The 21259-nt window shown below is 38.0% G+C and overlaps 1 protein-coding gene across 3 annotated transcripts in view; it reads left to right on the top strand.

The window, feature by feature from the left end:
- Positions 1–3083: 3083 nt before the first annotated feature.
- Positions 3084–21259, top strand: part of tp53i11b (tumor protein p53 inducible protein 11b) — a 32515-nt gene continuing 14339 nt past the window's right edge. The window contains exons 1-3 of one of the 3 annotated variants that reach the window (XM_040133970.1): positions 3084–3240; positions 4456–4567; positions 6733–6765. The gene's annotated coding sequence lies outside the window, so the exon portion shown is untranslated. The remainder of the gene's footprint in view (positions 3241–4455; positions 4568–6732; positions 6766–21259) is intronic. The other 2 variants (XM_040133968.1, XM_040133969.1) reach the window with 2 other exon arrangements.

Raw genomic sequence — 21259 nt, 5'->3', positions numbered from 1 at the left:
TCGTTCACCTTGTGAAACATTGATGTTTCGTTCATCATATAAAATCTGATTTTTAAAATGCCCTCAAATCCGAATTAAGCCTATGTTTGGGTTAATAATTTTCTCCCGCTTGGAACAAAGAGCCAGCATCTCGAAATAGCTCTTGGCTGAGGCAAAGAGGAAATTTAATTATACTTGAAAGAAGGAACACCATTGTTTCCATAAGAAGAGCAGCTTGGGTACTAAATATTTAGTTTGATCCAGCGTAGCAGCACAATTTGCCAAAGCCTTCATATCAAAAGACTATTTCCTTTTGCTTCAGCTTTTTGAATATACCCAATTATCTGTCTGTATGCAGTGTTGTAGGATGCACATCTCCAAAGTGCATTTCAAATTGACAACACCTCGATTGTGTACCACAAAGACATTGCTCCTCTCCTGTTTCCTTGTCTCGTATCTTTCACTTTTTATTGAAGTTGTTCAGTGGAAAGGTAATTCAGTTTGTGTCCTGATTATAATTTAGTGGGTTCTATAATTTTCTCCAGGATTGAATAGAGAAAAAAAAAGATTAATCTCAAAGTAAAGGATGAGCCAAGGAAATGATTAACTGGCTGTGCAATTGTCGAGTCTGGTGGAGGCCAGGTCAACAAGCCTGCATGTAGACAGAGTGAGGGGGAGAGAGGGACTCTAGCTCGAGTCTGCATTAAACTGATACTTGACCTCTGCCTCCTTCCCTTCGAGCAACTGTTGGGCTGAAACCGAGCCTCCTGGTAGATTCTGATTAATAAACAGCCAAACCAGAGGCACAGCTGTATGCTGCGACCCACCACCCCATTCCACTTCTCCAATCCCCATCTTTGTGTTTACATGTGACAGAAGGAGCAGCCTCCAGGACAGTTGTACTCTTGATATAGTAAACATTATTGATAACAGCTATATTGGACAATGTTTCTTCTAGCAAACAGAAAGGTTGGGGTCAATATCCTCCTCTCCATTTGCTCAAAAATGCAGAAATCTCCTCCCATCTTCCTGTTTTACAGTGTCTGCTTCAACATATCCTTTTACCTGGCAGTACTTGCTGTGGACAGTATTGGCTGATTCTTGCTCTTTTCCAGGAAGTTGCTGTCCTAATCGATTTTCTTCCTGTCTTACTGTTGTGGTTTCCTGGCCTGCTGGTAACAAGCGTAATAATCCATTACTTTAAATGAAACAAATATACCAATCCTGCTCTTAAACAGCATATCCAGCTGTCCCGAGGCAAGGGAGGAGGATTAAGACGATTCGAATTTTTGGACTCTTAATAAATTTTTAAGGCCACATTATTGCCAAATGCAAGTGATATATCATGCTTTAAAAACACCCTGGAATCCTGGGACGTGAAGTGAGATGAAGCACAGCGGGTGAATTTAAGACTAATGCCTGGAAGGCTGTCTAAAACGATTAGCTGAAGAAGTAAGATGTCCGTAAGTGAGCTGATAACATGACCTTAGAGTGTCATCGAGGTCCACTGAAATGTCTAGGAGCTGTTGATCTGAGACAACTCTTAATCCATGTTGTATTCTGTGTTTAGCTTGTCAAGGATTTATATTCTTTTACAAAAGTGTAACAGGACAAAAATCCTTTGGATCCCATGGTCAGCTATTGTGGTTGGTGGTGAAATCGAGTGACCTTGACCAAGAACCCTGATTTTAAAGGGATTGTAAAGGTATTTCTGTTTCCTCTCACAGTTTTTTTGTTTTACCTGTAGCAAAACATGAATTAGTCTCAATGTATCATATAGGACTACATGAAAGGGGAGTAATCAAATAAAGAATTATAAATTCAATTTTTTTATTTTCTTTTTTGCCAAGGTGTCAAAAAAGATCTGATTTATACAGTAGAGGGGAAATATGATTTTTGATCCACTTTTAAGTGCATTTTGAATGTACACTTACCTGCGTGCTGTTTCCTTCAGAGAAATGTGTGCCTGTTGCCATGAAGCTGTTGTATTCAATCTGTGCTACTCCATCCTGCCGCCAGCCCGTGTATTGTTCCCCTCCCACACCTTTTATTCTGTTGCTGCCAGTAAATCCACAGAATTCCCTCCTCCGATACTAATCCAGCACCTCTGTTCAAAATTGGGGAGCTTGTTTTATTAGCACCGCGTGATTATCCTTGATGCCGTTACAACAGCAAACACAGGCAAACAACCCTGCCTTTCATCCACTCTGAAGACAAAATGTGCGAATGGAAGACTGTTAAACTGTAACTGTTCTGCAATATCAAGAAATACTTCATGTTGAAATACCAGAGAGATAGTAAGAAAGCAGGAGTAGTTTATTCCACAAATGGCCCGTTTGTTTTTTGAAAAGATATTTTGATAGTTTAGTGTAGTAGATACTGTGTTGGTATGGCAAGGTGCTTCATTGGAATTTGCATAGATGGGTATCAAGAATAAGTATATAACAAATCTGTATGTAAACAGGTATGTTAAAAATTCTATAAATACACTCAGGTTGTACAGGATGTTTTGCACTTCAGGGCCACCAAATATTTTTGGCAGGGAGTAACACAGTCAAGTCAATCACCTTTGAAGTGTCTAATTAGAAACAAATGAGAATCAAATCAATCACTGATTGATGTCTGCAGTGAATCTTCCAGTTTTTTCTCGCCTGCTGTGACACAATCATTGAACAGAAAGCACAATTCTCAAACCACTGTGATAAATTCTTAAATCTCCAGCTCATTTTCTTACAATAGCATATGCACTTCTCATTGCTTTCATACTTTGTTCATTATGTTTATTTAGAAATTCTTAACAACAGCATTTGCTTTTGAGTGTCTTCACCTTTCAAACAGAAATGTTTCTTACCACCGTATTTTGTTGTTGTTGTTGTGACATGTCCCACGCCAGAATCGAACCATAGACTTTGTAGTTATGGTGCATGCACTGTAACCTTTTGGCTGACCAGAGCGTTCAAAGCTACAGCTACAGTGGATGTTTGTTTTTTTTCCGTAGACTACATTCACGGGGTAGTGTTTGTCTACGTATTACGGTAGAGACAATCAGATGTGCGCTTTCGTGTGAGCGCAGGTTATTACGGTAACCGGCAGCGCTCTGTCTCTCTCTCTCTCTCTCGGATAGTTTGCTGCTCCGGGGCTTGTGAAAGCACGGAGCGCTGCCTGTAATGAGCCTCCACACTATCCACTCTGCTCACTCGCCGAAATAACCGCCAACATTTCGCTCTGAGGCAAACTCTGGACACCACGCCGCTTCCTCCTGTAAGTTACACAGCTTATATATTTACTGTTGTCTTTCCCACGAACTACAACTTTACTTTAAGACGCTTCAAGCTATGTTTTGTGTCTGTCAACGTCTTGGAGAGTTAACAGTAACTGCTAGCTAATATATATATTTCATTTCGCGCTGCTTGGTCGGTAGAGCTTGTCGAGTGTTTCTGTGAGAGATATTTGAATTTAGCTCTTAGTTGTTGTTTTGTTGTAGCAGTAGTTTGTGTTAATTAGGTAAGATTACAAAAGCTGGAGAAGAAGTTGAGCAACCGTGGTGGACAGCTCTGTCAATAAAACCGCTAAGGAAAAAAACAAAACAAAACGAAGTAACTAAGTATATATGAAAGGAAAACGTTTCATTAGGAAGTGAACCCCTTCATTTATTCTCTATTTTTTTTCTATCGTTTAGCTCCATAACCGTATTAACGGCTGAGCTGCTACACCCCACCCAGTAACGTTAACTGTGAAGTTATGTAGCAGCTAAAGGTTAACGTTTGCCAGTAACCAATTAATTTGGTTGCCCACTTTAAAGCCCTCTTTAAAAAAAAGTGCTGCCATTATTCAACATGAAAGAGGTGTTTCATAGTCTGTACCCGCTGGGTTTTACCAACCCAAAACATCTCACAAATCTTTGTATTTTATTAATACATTGTAGTTTTTTTAAATGTTAGCTTTTCTTCTTAAAAAAAAAAAGGAGGTGGGAGAGTCAACTGCTTAATAAGTGAAAATGGATTGACCGGTGTGGTGGGGCAGTGAGAGCCGTAAGTGTTTATCAGAAGGAAGACGGGAAACATACACAGTAGTGTGCTATGATGTTTAAAAAAAAAAAAAAAAACGGCAGTTCGTTTAAATTCATGCCTTTCCATTGAAATTTTAAAGTTAGATCAAGTGCAATAATCAAATGAGACTGACTGCAAAGGTCGTGAGGTGTGGTGGAATAGTTGCTCTGGAGACATGGATCACTCACTGTGAGAGTCTGCTTAACATCTAACAATTCCGGTTAGTGTTCGGTGTGTCGGGACTTGTCCCAAGTGCCGTTCAGCAATGCCGCAGCATTCTCAGTAAGAACAGTCATGTTGTCGGGGTTTTGTGCTGAGCTATAACTTACTGTGTAGGAGTCTGCGGGGAAAGTCTCCGTCCTGTTTCCCAAGAGGGTTGTTCATCAGATGTCTTCAATGTAAGCTTAATTTATTTTCCAACCTCCAGCTGCTGCCTGTCTTGAGTGTTCAGGTGGAAGAGGAGACAAAGAATAGTTATGTTTTTCCCTGCAAAAAGACACTACTGCATAATGTGCATGAATATGCCCACGTTTGTAATGGTAAGAGCATTTCAACACACAACAAAACTTAACCCAAGGTGCTGGCCTGAGTCAAAAAGAAGCCAATAACATGAGGGAGGCGACAGGGTGGCTAAAACATGCCTAATATCTCACAGTGAAAGAAAAGTGGCGTCAAATGGGGAGACAAATGAGGGATTTTATCCCTCCGCACAAAGCCTTACAGAGATCTTATTTGGTTGGCTTTTCTCATGAATCAAGCATTATTCCCATGGCAGCAGTAGCACAGTTGTTCTCTAATCACCTTGTGATCAGGAATCAACATATCATCCAGGCTGTGTGTGTGGGTGGGGGTAGCAGGGGGCGCAGGAAATAGGAAAGATGAAATGGGGTTTCCTTCTCTGTTCGTAGTGCCCAAGGTGACAAAATTTTCAGTTTTGTGGAAAATGAATAAAACTGATGTGGAGTGGGCAGCAGTGGATGTCTGTTGGAGATACTGTGGCTGGGCTGATGTGGCCATCAGCATTTTTTTTTCTGGCTGAGACAAGTGTTCAACAGCATCCCTGTCCATCTCTTTCATTTTATCTAAAGCAGGCATTATCAAAACATTTGGATATATTCTCTGTTAAGTTAGTAGCACACTGTCTGAATGCAGAAGTGGCTCTGGTAAATGGGTCAGATCTGGCCTAATGGTGACCTTTTGGACTGTTCTCTTTTTCCATGAACACTTGTGACTGCAGGTTATCTTCACCTCAGCCAACCCTCAGAGTCTTTCAGCTTTTGTTGCAACCCCTTCTCCCTAATGGCTCTCATGCAGAACAACAGCACAGCTCGTTGTGTCACAAGGAAATGGTGCACATAGTCATACAACTGTACTTAGCACCTGTATGAGCAATGGGCATATTACATTATATTATGACCTCCCTATTCAAAACAGTCAGATTCAATTCAGGTTACTGTTGCTGGAAGTAGTACTATATTTACTACAAAACCGAGCGGGGGGAATAATTTCTCTTTTGTAACTTTTGAATCAGTCCCCTTGCATTCTACCAGACCAGATAGAGGGTTAAGCAGGACTCAGTGCAGCTGGGCTGTGAGGCTGAAATGATCCTTCGAGATTTCAGCAGAAGCATTTGTACATGGTTTTGTTTCTCTGTGTAGTCTTTGTGAAGAGGCACTGAGGCAGGCCGTAGCACTTAGTACAACCCTGGGCAGTCCCACAGGTCCCTCACACACACTTGGCGTGCAGCATACTGGGTAGCCAAAGCAGATGGTGACCCCTTTTTTTTGTTATAAACCGTCAGTGATTCATTAACACTGAGGGGTTAACAACACAGTCTACCAATGACACAATACGCTTTAAGCAATATAATTTTGATGGCTATTTATAGTTTAGCTGTACAAATGGATATTTGTATAGCTAAACTATAAATGTTTTTCATTGTATGTTTGAGGATCTTATTTAAACTGCCTGAGGCACTTGTCCCTGACAAATCAGACACAGTAGCACAAACATTGCTGTTGAGGATCTTTGCCTCGAAACTCTCGTTTTTTATTTATATTTTTTTGATAATAAGAGAATGGATGGATTGTTCATTAATTTACAAGCATAGCACTCGATGTAGGTCTCTTCTAGCTTTGTTTTGGTGATTGTTGCTTTTGATTTATTCTTAAAAGAGCAACAGATATGATTTACCAAAGCAAAATGGTGGTGAGCTATTTTTAGTTTCATCTTTCTGTAATGACTTCTGGCTTGTCTCTAGGGACTGTTGTGTGCCAGCAATATTATTCTGCCACTGAGGATATCTTTCTTCGTGGCATCTTCACTTTTAACTTCCTACTGTCTGGTGTGACTGTGGGTGAGCCATAGGCTTTAATAATGACCCCACAGCAGATGTGCTTCAGTTTATTTCCAGTGGACAAGATTAGAAGAGCTAAGACCATATGCTGCTTTTAAGACTTTTCCATATTATGGCAGTGAAAGGCTGCTCAACTAATTGATTTTATCTGGGTAAGACAGAAAAACAAATCTATTGTTGAGTGGTGGCATAACACTGTGGACAGTTTCTGTGTATATTTTGCAAGTAATTTCCTTCAAGCAGTTCCAGCAGTCAGCATAAACTCTGTAAAATCTCATTTTGAATTCATTACCTTTCATAATCCCTTCACTTCACATTGTAATGTTGTACTTCTTCATTTGTTGTTAGGAACACGGTGTGAACTCAACATACCCAAATTCAGTAAGTAAAAGTTTCATTTTTGGTTCACTTCACTGATGTATAGTTGTTAAGTAATTGGTATGTCTGTGGTAAAAGGCCTGAAGACACCCGAAATGACAAATATGCCAGGCTGTGTTGGTCAGCTGTTCAGCAAGCTATGCTGTGGAGACTGGTTGTTTGGAGTCTGTATGTATTCATTCTCACAGTAGAGCATTGTGGATTTTTTTCTTTTAATGCTTCTGTGATTTCATGCATGGAACTTTTAAAAAAAAAAAAAAAAAAAAAAAATTGATTCACATTTTGCCCTTGCCATTTAGACAAAGTCGCCTTTCACTTCTCCTCAGCAACACTCATACATCACATCTCACATTTTCACCATTAGCATTATATATCTGGTTAGCTGACCTCTTGGTAACCTTTACTAGAAGGACCCAGTTCTTACAAAATTATGTAAGAAATGGAAATGTCTCAGCTGCTAAATGTTAAAGATTAGGGCAGCAGCTTTATCTCTCATCACCTCAGAGCCATCTGTATGCAGGTTGCTGAACCTTTATCTTACAGGCGGTCTGTCTTTTTCATGTACTCACTGTTTACATTTAGATGTAAACATTTGAATCCCTCTGAACTGACAACTGGTGCTTCTTTAGTACATTATGGATCATTTAACATCCTGGTTTATTTAGAGGTTGCTTCTCTAAAGTAGTGTCTCTATGATTTGAATAGAAAACTACTGATTTGGGTACAAAAGTAGAGAAACAAGGTACACCATCAAAGCAATCTGTATGTTTTTTAGAGCTTTACATTTTATTAAAATATCATTGCTTGTGTGTTTGGGTAATGTCAAGTCATATTTTGAGGAAAAATTGATTCTTTAAGTAATAAAGAGGTGCAGTTAACAATCATTTTATATTTTGATTAATCTGTTGACTGTTTTTCTCACTTAAACATTTAATCTAGAAATTGCCAGAAAATATTGAAAAAAGTCTTAAACCATTTTTCCAGAGCCCAATTTGATTTATTCCAATTCTTCTTTTGGCCCACCAACAGTCCAAAACCCAAATATAATCAATTAAATAGAAGAAAATAGAAGACGAAGAAAGACTTAGTGTTAGCTCTAAATTAATAAGGATATTGCGTATGGCAAAACAAATAAATCTCTGTCACCACATTAAAAGATGTTCAAAGATAGTATGGGTTACCAAAGCATCAGACATAAAACAAAACCAGAAGTTTGCATAAATCGTCATATATATTGTTGAATAAAGGTCAACACATTCAGCAGCACCTGTGTTTGTTTGTGAACAGATGTATGTCCTTGGTCTAACTTGGCCAAACTTTAGTCAGCAATATGGTTTTTAAGTGACTTTTCCTGTTGTGATAAGGATGGCAATCTCATTCCTATGACGCAGTTCCCAAGTAGTTTTTGTCTGACTTTTGTATGTCTGGCATAACCATGCATTCAGACCCTTTTCAGGCCAAAATGGAGTAACTCCAATATAACTGACCAGACTGGTCACGAGAACTCTCTCTAAGCGGAGTTCCCAGTGCAGTACCATGGAAGAGTACGCAGGTTTCCAGCTAGTGTATTTTTGACATCTAGCATGCATGCATTTCAAGTCAAGTCAATTTTATTTAAGTAGCTCCAAAGCCCAAATTTGCCTCAAAAGTCTTTACCGTTTTTACAGCATACGACACCTTCTATCCTTAGGACCTGAGTTTGTAAAAACTGAAATTATATCTTGCCCAAAGTCTGTGTATCATACACTGCATTTTAAAAGCTTTAGAAAACATCTACATGTAGACAGCAATAAAACTGTGTACTGTTCTGTATGTAATTAACAGAATTCAGACGTGTTGACACAACAACAGGGGCTCCTGTTTTATACCCTTTCACAACTGGCATGCTGCGAAGACTGACACATGCTGGTGGTTCCAATACTAAAGGTCACCCATATCTCCATCCCACTCCATGCACTCGATACGGACGGGACTACCTGCAGACATTGGACTTCTACATATTTGCACTGTATGTGTGTTGATTGAAGCATATTAAGTTTTTAATTTGAATTCAAGTTTTCCGACCCCCAAACATTCTCTATTTTAAAACAGATGAAGTAGTAATAAATAATACCCCCTGAATGATGAAACATATTTAATGCAAATGTATGCTAATGCATGCTAACAACCCAGTCGCCCTGTTATGTGGAATGATTGAAACCCAAGGTAAAATAAAATTCAGCCTGGAAGCCAACCAAGTCCTGTCCTGCAACACATATTATACACACACACACACTCACTCACACATACAAACACATAAAAATTATGTCTTGGTGAGTATGTTAGTGGGCCAAATACATTCTTCTTGACACTGTAGGAAAACTCTTCTTGCTAATAGGACACCTTTGGTAACAGTTTTGACACTTAACTTCCTTTCCTCAGGGACAGAGCTCAAGCAGCTCTAACACAGAGCCTCTAAAAGACCGGCTTTGTTAAGACTACGCTCTATGGTAAAAACATCGTGCAGTTTTAATGCTTGTTGACTCATATGCCCCACTGAGTAAAATATATTTTGAATCCAATTTCATCTAATAATGCCACACAATAACGCCAGACTGTGCTCACTTCTTACATTCTATCATATTATTTTTAATGAGTTAAGTTGCTTATTTTTTACCTTTTTAAAAATGCATCCATTACATTACAGAAATCGAATAGCACCTTTTCAAAGAAAAGCTCTTCAGTACTTAGTGCAGCAATACTTAACAGGATTTCCCAAAGCGTTTTATAGTTGAGGTGCCCCCTTCACCTAAAATAAAGAGTGCCTCTGCTAACGTTAGAAGAAAATTATTACATTTTTATCAAATGTAATATCAAGCTTCACACTGCAAAGGCCACATGTTTAATGAGTAAGTAGATTGTTTAAACTGTCATCTAGTCACTAAAGGTAGGCCGTTTCGTAACAAAAAACTGCATTAAATAATTGTTGTTAAAGTTACGAGTTTCCCTCACATAGTTTCTCCACCAGAGAGCATCAAGTTGATTTTTCAACTGTAAAATATCCCGATCAGTAGGTTTGTAGGTCACAATTTAAAAAAAAAAAAAAAAAAAAAAAAAAAAATCTGAGCGACCCATATCAAGATTGTTTGTCTTTTGTGTTAATGTTAAATAAAATCACTGTGGACCGATGTATAGTTATCATAGTTTTTCAAATTCCCAAATATTGGTATTGGTATCAGTGTCTAAAATCCTCTATCAGTCAGGCTATACCAGTAAATACATTGATATCAAGGTGAGATACAGCTGTCTGATTCAGCTCAGCAGGTGATTGATCAATAAAATTGATGAATGAATAAAAATAACACACACACACTGTTGCAGTGCAGATCAGACACAAAACTCAAGTCTGCTCACCACCCTCACCTGAGGGGAAACAAATCTTAAGAAATTTTTTGGAATTGCATGGCCCATCACATACTATTTTTGTCTTTATTGCTGCTCAAAATAAATGTTGACTAAGGTATTCTGCTGGCTGACGTTTTAGCTCTTTTATGGTAGGTCGAGGCATTAGTCTGTATATTGCATCTTTAGGTCTGGGCAAGAAGTCAGTATTATAGTTTAGATACTTACTTTATACACTTATATGCTTATATGATCATATTGTGTTGTTTGACAGTTGAACAGTTACACTATTAATCAAATTAATGAGTGTTAGCAAATAACAGTCAAAAACAAACTGAGTTATTTAAGTTTTTTTGTATTAGATCAGTTAAAAGTTTTGTTTAATGGTGGAACATTGTTTTAACAGTGTTATTTGCCATATTGTAGTAAATATACTGCATATTTGAGAAAATATTTTATAATTACAGTAATTCTCACAACTAGAGTCTGACTGCTTTAACCGTTAGCTGATTTTTATCAGCCAATATGCGATATAGCGCAGAAAAAGATGTTTGAGGTAATTTAGAAATTGTGTCATCACATAGTTTGCCCATCAGAGCATGCTCCAACTCCACTGTTTATACTACTCTTAGCAATGTCTGTAGCACATTTGGCAGAGTACACACAACAGGTGAGCACACGGTGGTGTGGAGTCATGCGGTGTCTTCAGGGTAAGTTGTTAGTTTGAGAAATACGTTGCTGGAAAGTTATTAAGAAATGACCCCATCATTTTCCCTTTTCAACATAACTAACATAACCATGACCCAGAAAACTGTCATGTCACTCATGCTTATCACATCTATTTCCTTTGTTAGCGAGGTAGCTACCCAGGTATAGTTTGTAAGTACAGTCAGTAATGTAGCAGATTGAAAGGTAAACATCGGAGAATCTCTTCCCATTTGTTCTGCAGCTCAGATGACGACGGTGTGGTCATGAGTTGAGTCTGTTGAGGGTTGACTTCACGCTGCGCTGTTACCTAGCAGATGTGATGCAATGCTAGAAAGTAAATAAACAATGCCCCCATCTTTTACTCTCCTGTGACACACCCCTCATGTCACTCATGCTTATCATACTCGTTTGCTACATTAGCTGGCTAAATAACCGTGTAGCTACTTTCATAGCTTGTCAGTTGAGTTGAAGCCATGTGTGAGCATCTCAGCTTATTCTGCCAATACGTGGTAACGTTAAGAGGAGTGTAATTAACAGTTAAGTTACATGTATTTACAATCAAACTGAACAATTCCAGTTGTTCAATTTACAAAAATTAAAATTTTAAAGTCTAAATTTCCACCAGCTGTGCTGTTTATTTCCTTGGCTCGGCAGCAACAAATCATGAGTTATTGTTTCTGACCATTATACATTAACTACCTACATACGTATAGACTGTGATATGACACTGGAATTTATAAAATCGGCATCAACCCCAAGAATTCTGTATCGGTTGGGTTGTACTTACAACTATATTGCTCAGCCCTAATAATGTTTTATTTTTAGATCTGTTGATATTTTGTTTGGATGATTGCTGGTCCTGACAAGATTTCTGACATTGATGAGGCAGAAAAGTGAGCAGCTTCTCGCTATTGAGAAATTTGGTTTTCTTCTAAATGGATTAAAATCATTCAGTCACAACCAGACTCCTGCCAAGGGATTAAACTGAAGCTAATAAGGCCAGGAGACAAATGAAACCTTTTTCCTGATTAGATAACTACCTCATCGTGCGTGAACATTAGCCGTCCCGTGCAGGCATTGATTTCCTGCTGGCTAAGGTTGATTCCCTCATTTGTTTCTGTGTAAACTCAGCTTAGCCCTCATGGCATTTGAGGTGCTGGGTAAAAACCTGATTAGCAAGCTGCGTGGGTGTATTCACAGTTACCAAGAGGTGGCTTTGACATATTTGAAGATGAGTTAACAGTATAGACTGTGGAAAAAATTGGCAATAATGACCCTTTTATAGGGAACCTTCTTCTGGATGTAAGCTGGAAAGTTTTACCTATGGGAATATTCAGAGCAAGCATCAAGTACATGAACACAAACACATTATTCAGCAACAGTTTTATTTACTTTTCCCACTGTGAAAGTGAAAAATTACCTAATTAGCTTTCAGGTCTTCAGAGAGACTACCCAGAGCAAAGTCTGCCCACAATTTAAGTAACAGGCTGTCTGAGCTGTTTCTGGCAGTCTTATAAGGCTTGAATGTGTTCAGGGCAAAAGGGTGATTTCCCATCAAACGCTTTGCACACATGTATACACACACACAAACATGCCTTGACAGACTTTGGGGAAGTATTGAAGTGTTTGAAAAAAAAAAAAATTCTGCTGCAAGCTTTGGTCTGGACCAAATCCAGTAGCCTTTACAAACAAAGACTTAATTTAGGTTTGTCTGTCTACTTGTAGATTGGGCTGTGTCCACTACTGCTGGTCAGCTATAGGCCAAATTTCACTTCCTGAACAATGACATAAAACTTCCAAGAAAAGATGTGATAATTTCTCAAAGAAATTGGCTGAAATTGTGTTGTCTGTCACTTGACTATTCTGCACAATTCTTTGCTGTCTACCAACAAACTACAGACTACATCACTGCTGTTATCCCTATAATTAAAACAATATTATGTTGAATGACATGCTGTTAGAGGTACTTCATTTTTAAAGATTGTTTTATACTTTCTGCAGACAGTCAATAAGAAGGTTGGATTTCAGCAAGGTTATAACATGCAATGTTTCAAAGTATTGGTTTTCTGTCACAGAGAACCTTTATTATTTGCACTCTGTCTGCAGTGATGGACAAACCAATCACAGAGTCTGAATAGTAACAAGATTGGTATGTGCCTCTGTTGGTATGGATGCAGCTGTGTGTATTGCACTGTTTGTGGAAGATGATCTGCTTACTGATAGGGGGAATTGTTTCAAGTGTTTCTTCGATTGCATCAAGCCAGGTAACACATAAACAACGACATTCTGATGAAATATTGAAATGAGGTTTCCTTGTTTTAGACAGGGGGTTAGCTTGGGGACAAAGATTATCTCAAGAGAATAGACCTCCTGAGAGAAGACATTCTAACCCTGACCTACAATAGTAAAAGAATTTGTGTGTATGTTTTTGCACTAGAGCTGGGTATCGAATTTCAATACTTGAGCACTGAGAATTGAGAGAGTACTGAGAATTGAAAAGTATCGTGTATTGAACACTTAGAGTATTCACACAGGAACATCACTGTGTTAAAACAACATAAGTGGCTGCAATGGCAGGGGTGTTTATTTTCAACTACCAGTGAGATGATGAAACAGGATCTAGGAAGGGTGGTTTGAGTGGTCTATGAGTTTGAGGCTGCTGTTTATAATGCCATGAGATAAGATTTTACAACTCTGGAAAGTTATCAAAGAGACTATTATTTGATTTTCGTTGTGAGGTAAATGGTAGCAATACCTCAAGAATGCACACCATGCATTTTCTTGATTAAGACTCAGCATAAACAAACATAATTTGACCATAACTGATTAAAACATGTTTATATTTCATAAACTAAGCCATGCAAGAAAAGTCAGGTATTGTATATGAACGCTTTCCAACTGATACCAGGCTCTGGTCATGATTAGGTGTCTGTAGTCCTGCCTGTCCTGAGTCAGTCAAGCAAGCTACAAGGATGCCAGCAAGCAAAACTGATGAAGTATCATAGTTATAGAACAAAGGCAGCAGTGTCTTCATATTGATAAAGAATTGGTTCGCTTTTGCAGATTTCAGACATTGAGCCAACCACTGTGCTTTGCAAAGTAAGACAGTCACAAGAAATTCAGCACAACAAACTAAAGACACTCTGAACACACAGCAGACGGGAAGTAGTGTGTGGCATTGCTATACTACTTGAAATTTATGATGGAATGATGAACAGACAGCTTTTTAATTTCAGGGTTATTGCTCTATTTTGGACCCTTCCATTTCTAAAGCCATTAAAGCTGAGAAGGTGTGCGTGTGTGCGTGCGTGTGTGCGTGCGTGTGTGCGTGCGTGTGTGCGTGCGTGTGTGAGTGCGTGTGTGAGTGCGTGCGTGTGTGTGTGCGTGTGCGCAGCATTTATATAGTGTGTATGTATATGGAGAGAGAGAGAGAGAGAGATAGCGATAGATAGATATCTCTATCTCAGATGATTTACTTGATCCAGCCAAAGTCACTGCCCACCTTTGTTGCTTGTAAACTCTGAGAGAGGAAGCACTTCCATGATAATTGCTGTCCCATTTTTGTTTGATATTTTCTTAATTGATCTTGCAGTGTGAGCTGTAAAACAAGGTAATTTTTCACACTGTCCATTTGCCAAAAAAAATGACAGCATCATCAATCTTTGTTGTTGGAACAGGCAATTTTAAAAATCAGTCTGTAAAAAGTACGTTAACATCTCAGTTGGAAACAGATTGCAAGGCTATTACCATTAAATGACCCCGATGAATGAAATTTCAGTGTTTGGTGGATCAATAACACCAGTCTGTGTTTTTTCAAAAGAAAACATTCTCCTCTGTGTAATCGCTGTAGCGTTAAAATATAAAACTAACATTCTTTTTTTCTGAAAGCTGATCGTTTGTTATATACACACAGTCACTTGTCATGTAATAAATGAGTCCTCATTATTGTCCAATCTTCAAGTGTGGAAAACAAATGGAAGTTGTTGTGTCTGGTCTAGTTTGCATCTGGCCTAATATGGAAAAACTGGCGTGCAACTGCACACACTACTGTTGATGTTGTTGGCTGTTACTGTGGACTCCTCTTGCTGGCTCATTTGAACTATATAGGCAATAGAAGTGTGTTTATTGCTGTGTGAACCAACATACGTGTGTGTGCATCCATTACCGCTGTCGTGTCTGGATTCATGAGCACAGGATTATATGACAAGCTCTCTTACACATGTTCATGGGAAGAAGTGAGATGACAAAGGATAAAAATTAAAACATTTAAAAATGCCAAAGTAAATGGCAACATGGTAGATAGTTTAAGAATTTGTTTTTGACCTTTACTGAGCAATTAATTACACATGAAGAAATCCTTAGTGACGCAGACTGAGCCCTCAAATGAGTACTCTTCATCATTCAACAGGGCTGCCTAGCAACCAGCTAGCACTTCAGCAAGAGCAAGAAGGGTCCAAGTCGAGGTCTTGAAATAGTCATAATGTGGCACCTGAGGGATCAATCCTCTGTGCAATTAACATTGTTTAATTTATTGTGAAACTGACACTTCTTGATTTGTGCAAATGAGAGTATACAGTATCTACAATCAGAAACAGCTTTCTTTGGTAGCACATGCAGAATTATTTTCACATGTTAATTATGGTATGAATTCAAAAATCAGTGAGAGACAGTATTTCTATTCTATTGGTGTTCACAGTCTCTGGGCTTCAGGAGGTTATCAGGCAGAAAGCTGTTTTAGTTGCTTTAACAGTTACTCACTGACATGGAAAGAAAGTAAATGTCCCCGGCCCCATGGGTTTCCCTAGGAACAGAGAAACATCTCTACTGTACGTAAAGTAATTGCAGATTATCACACTCCCTTTTTGGTTCTTCAGCACAATGGTCAGCAAGATCGGAGAAGCAGAAGAATGTAAACAGGAAAGTTAGAAAGATGGCATAGAGTTAAACAAGAGTTAGAAAGAGGACCAATATTGTTTTGCCTACATTTTCTGCTCCGCTTGCTATAAAACCAATATTTGAATCCTGTTTCTAACCTCACTATCCACATGGAGCTACAAAACACAAAATTATTTGATACAATTATTTTATTTGATACAATTATGCCTATTTTTTTTTTTTTTTTTTTTTTTTCCGCCTCTCTGCTGGTGAGAAACAGTAACAACAGAGAATAGTTGCCATCATTTATAAACTCCAGTGTCTAACTGCTTAACCACTGCTGTGATCTCAAAATGCCGCTATTACTGAGCATTACCCATCTACTGATTATACATCTACTAATATTCCTCACAGCTCTTATCAATATACACTTGTAGATACAACACAACCCCATAAACATAATGATTCTTCTCTTAATCTCCCAAGCAAAATTAACAGCACTCTTAAAGGCTCCACCGGGTCTGTTGCTGTGTGTGTTTAAGGGTATGCAAGTAATAAGTCTTTTTGACCAAAAAGCTAAAATGTTCAGCATTCTAGCAGTTTAATCCACAAAGTGAAGTAACATAACCTGTTGAGTGTGATTGTGTTTTGAGTGGTGTAGGGTGTGTGGTTTCCCATCAGATTTTCAAAAATCTCCCATAACATGCCAGCAGTCTTGAGGGGAAAATAATTGGGTGTGCAGACTTTTGTCCACTAATAACCATTTGTTATGCGTCATTAAAGCCTGTCTCATTAGATCATTTAATTAGTCTTGGCTAACAGTTACCCTGGACAAAAAACATTTGACATCTGGTATTTTTAACTACCTGTGACTCCACTACACCACCGGTGTCTTCTGATGTAACTCTGCAGATATTTAACATTGTACACTTACTAATATCACTGTTCTGCGGTAAATCCTACCTTTAAAGGAAATCAATTCTAGTCCAATACACTTTTTGTCAAATTCAGTGAATATCTCCTCATGGTCCACTAGCTGTCCGTACTGTGTGTGCACTGAAAAAAAATCTGATGTTCCTACACAGCCCTAGCTCTGTAAATGGAAAACAAACAAACGTGGCTCAGACCAAGCCACACAACACTATTCCAGCCAGTTAGCAACAGTTGATCTTCGTGCTCCTGCATAGGACAAGGGAAAGAAGAGGAGAAAAGAGAGTTTGAGACGGTAATTCTGGAACATGCTAACAGATAGGATTATTATTATTAGATTAAGGATTATTTTGAAAGGTGTTGCTATTATATTTTCAATCCCATTTATAACAATGAAGATAGGCTAAATAACAGAAACACCTCTCTGTATAATGCAATAAAGTTGAACAGCACCACAAACTGTATCCTCCAAAATTATCATAAAATTGAATCAATGCCTCTATAAAACTTTCAATTAAAAACTGAACATTATGACCTTCATGAAGGTAGGACTGTTGTATTTGCATTCCCCAGCTATGGCACTATTTTATATCCTCTGTGAAAGTTTTGTAGCCTTAGTTGAGGTTTCATTATAAAAATCGAACAGAACATCTACTTTTTAACATGTCCTATGCAATTTTAATTATCACACATCTTAAAATCATAATGACAGTGCAATAATATGCAACTGCAGACTTGAGCAAATCAGCAATAACCCTGTTAGTCACTGTGTAACAGTAAAATAATAATTATATATATCTATAGTAATAATTACTGGTTGGCTGTTTTTCACTGCAGTACATCAGAGACAGAGCTTTGAAGCTTTGTGTCAGCTTTGTTGGAGTGTACATTTGAAGGTGGGGCCTCATTCTCTTCTCCTCTTCTCCATGTGTGATGGATCCCTGCGGAGCTCTGATGCTTTTGCTCCTTGGAGGAGATCATTCACCTCCCAGCTGCGCATGTGCACTAAATGTCAGCTCTGCTTTACCTCACCCCATTTTTGTAACTTCTGAGTTGGCTTCACAGTGAGCCTGCCATGTCAAGATGGCTCCAAAGATAGAAACAGCAAATTATCACTGGCAGTGACTTTATAATACTAACCCCCCCACATCAGTCCCGTGCCCCACTTGAGTGCTATGTAACAGATGGTAAAAATAAACCACCTGTCTTTCTGATACACCATTTAAATTAAACATTGTGTTCATGCATTGCAGATGAGGATTGCAAAGCAGTGTCAAATCATGACAAGTCGTGACTTGCTGTGGGGTTTTTTTTTTTTTTTTCAAAGTTTTTACCGATGTAGCTACCATACCATATATACACAAGTATATTTTCTGGAAATTACATTTGAATAAAGTATTAAAGTACACAGTATTTACCCTTTTAGCCAGATTTACCATTTTTTACTCCTGGCACCTTATTTTTAGTAAAAGCAAAGGTTAACACAACAGTGCTCAAACCAGCATTGCAAAAATAGTTTATTCCCATTTGTTATTTTCCTACTTGTGCTTAATTTATGAAGGAGTAGTAGTAATGTACGGACGATGGATAGAGGGCTGCCTTCAGTGGAACAAGAGACCGGCAGGGAGTCAACAGACACCCAGCTGGACTGCTGTACTGTCAACTCTGTCATTATCCACAATCCTTACAGCTGAGTTCATAGGACAGTGTTTGAAATTGTTGTTCAGAGAACCACATTTTTGGTTGATATCTCACAGCATTTTGTTGTGATACCAGTAATTTTGAAACTAGGTTTTTAAACAGATTTCAACTGTTAAAATTCCCCAGAGATCTTCACTCTAGCAACACGCTTACATAATCACATGGAGTAAGTCAGTCAACAAGAGGGTAAATTCCCTTGGTACAGTGTGATGTAATAACTGCATATTAGGCAGGGAAACTCCAAATCCCAGGAATCATTAGAATTAGTTCATTCCATGTTATCTGTTGCCAGATGATTCACCAGTATTAATCTGTTGGACTCAGCACAATAATCCATTGATAGTAACTGAGGAGCAGTTCTCCTCAGACCGCCTGCATTTACAGATCTTCTCTGTGTTGTATACAGTACAGTTTTCAACGCATGTATTGGTGGCCTGTTCTAACTCAAGATAGGAATTCACTGCCTTCTCCGTTGTCTTTTGTTTATCACCAGTAAGCACTGCTTTCTGTGTTCATCTGTTTTCTCTGCCCTTTTGCTACAACTGAGCCTCACTTGTAATTTGCACTACATCAGAGCCAGCCTGTCAGGTAAGGAAACCATCACTTTAGTTGATTTGAAGAAATTTTAATTACAGCAGTCCTGGATAGCTGGATAATTCTACAGGATCAGTGTCTCCACTTACACAATATAATGTGCCGAACTGAGCTGCACTGATATCACAGTCAACTGAATGTGTCAAATGTGTGATCTCACAGGACACAGGAAGAAAAAAGGCACCATTTAAGACATCATGAAATGAATTGTTTCTGATCTTAGTACAAACACGGGCTGATTATAGATTGTGCAGGTGTTCACAATAATGTTAATTACAATATGACTGCAACAAGTACTTACCATGTACAATTCTGTTCTGGTTGTTTCGGACCTGTCGATTTAACTCAACAACCTCGATTCAGCTGGAAGACCTTTCAGTGAAACTAACTAATACAAAAAATATACATATATATATATATATATATATATATATATATATATATATATATATATATATATAGGCCTGTTCCTCCCCTGCAGTCTTAATTGACTGTTAATGCCCAACAGTACACATTAAAACCCTCCCACTAGTGCCTATTCACACATTTTATCGTCCCATTAGTGATTTTTGTCCTACTTCATTCGGGGTTTGAAAAAATGTGTAGATATATAGCGAAATTGATTTTATACAACAATGGCAAAACCATACAGTAGAAGCCTTTTTTTTATCTACAAAATAAGCAGTTTAAGACGTGTCGAGTTTATCACCAAGATTAGCTTTTTTAAGTGTGTACCACCTGGCCTGAAAAATTTCTAGGGGAAACACTGCAATCACAATTACTCATGGTACTGAGAATCTTCAGACATTTGTTCACAATTGCTCCTCTACACCCACACACTGCTTTGTTCGCATGATACAATTATTTTTTACAGAACATCTTTCTAGTCACTAACCACAGATCTCTCAGGGAGTTCTCACCTTTCCCGCAATATCTTCCTCCTATGTTGTATGCATGTTCTGTCACAAACTTGCAGAAGGAACAGAGATAGTATTGTTTGTTACACATATTATTGCTTTTACTTTACTCCCAGCTTTGGGTTCATTCTTCACTCCAGGTGGACTAACCTGATCTCTGTTTGTCCCCGAGGGAGGTAAATGGATTGCTATTCTGCAAAGACATGAGGGGTTTTAATTTTCCATATAATTTAATTCTTTCAACTAATAAACACTTAAAATGGGGAAGTAGTATTTCCCGAATAGAAACAGCATTCCCTCATTAAACAGTACCTCCTGGAATATTTATGTCTTCCTGAAAGTTATCACTGTTATAACATCGAGTTGATTTTAAAATGTTTAAATTGTCTGTTGCTTATTTTGCTGAGTAGTGTTCTGGAGGTATTTCTAGATAATGGTAGTTTCAAACAATAGGTCCTTCTCGTATTGAGTGTCTTAAATTATGCTTTCACTTTGCATTCTTCTGGCCTTATCAGCAGGGGCTTATTTTGTTTTATACTTCAGACCCTTTAATTTATGAGTGCAAATGATAATAATTTTCATTAGTTTAATCTTGTGATTATTTTGTCTATAAAATGTTAGAATACTGTGAAAATTTAAATATTTCCGAAAGCCAAAAGTTTCTACTTAAAATGTCTTGTTTTATCTGACCAACATATTCAGTTTACAGTGATTAAAAAAACAGAGAAAAACAAAAAATTCTCACATTATGCATGACAGGTGACTAAAACAATTATTCTATTATGAAAACAGTTGCAAATTAATTTCTGCCTGGCAATGGAACAATGCATCTTTAATTCAAATGTTCTTAGATTTTGTATAAAAAAACAGCCCATACCCACATTAAACATAATTTATAATCCTTTGTAAATGTATTTAATGCATCAAACAACCATCTTACTGAAGTGTTGTAGAGCGCTTAACTGCTATAAGTTAGAGGACCAGTTATGTTCGCACTGAGGAAAAAACACCTTTATGTATCAATGCAGATAAAGATCTCAAGGTTTTTTTCAATAGGGTTGAAAAGCATTTAAAGCTGTACTCTAACAACGGTTCTCCAACCACCCTTGTACATAGTTCCTAGTCCTTTTGTACACTTACCTACTCCATCTCAACAGCATCTCAATACATCCTCTGTGACTGAAATTTATTCTCAGCTGCCTAAAAATTGACTTCTATTTCAGTTTTTCTACTCTTAAATTCAGCTTCTCTTCATTCATCCCTTCCACTTCACTCAATAATTCATTGTTTTACACACGTCATACCTTTATCTCATCTTTACATATGACCCCTCCTTTCATCATCCAGGTGTGATGTGTTTTGGGTTCACAACTCAAGAAAATATCTATGTT

Source organism: Xiphias gladius, chromosome 8 (assembly GCF_016859285.1).
Source record: "Xiphias gladius isolate SHS-SW01 ecotype Sanya breed wild chromosome 8, ASM1685928v1, whole genome shotgun sequence".
Lineage (NCBI taxonomy): Eukaryota > Metazoa > Chordata > Actinopteri > Istiophoriformes > Xiphiidae > Xiphias > Xiphias gladius.
The sequence above is the reverse complement of the archived record's forward strand: the minus strand, read 5'-3'. Positions and strand labels throughout refer to the sequence as shown.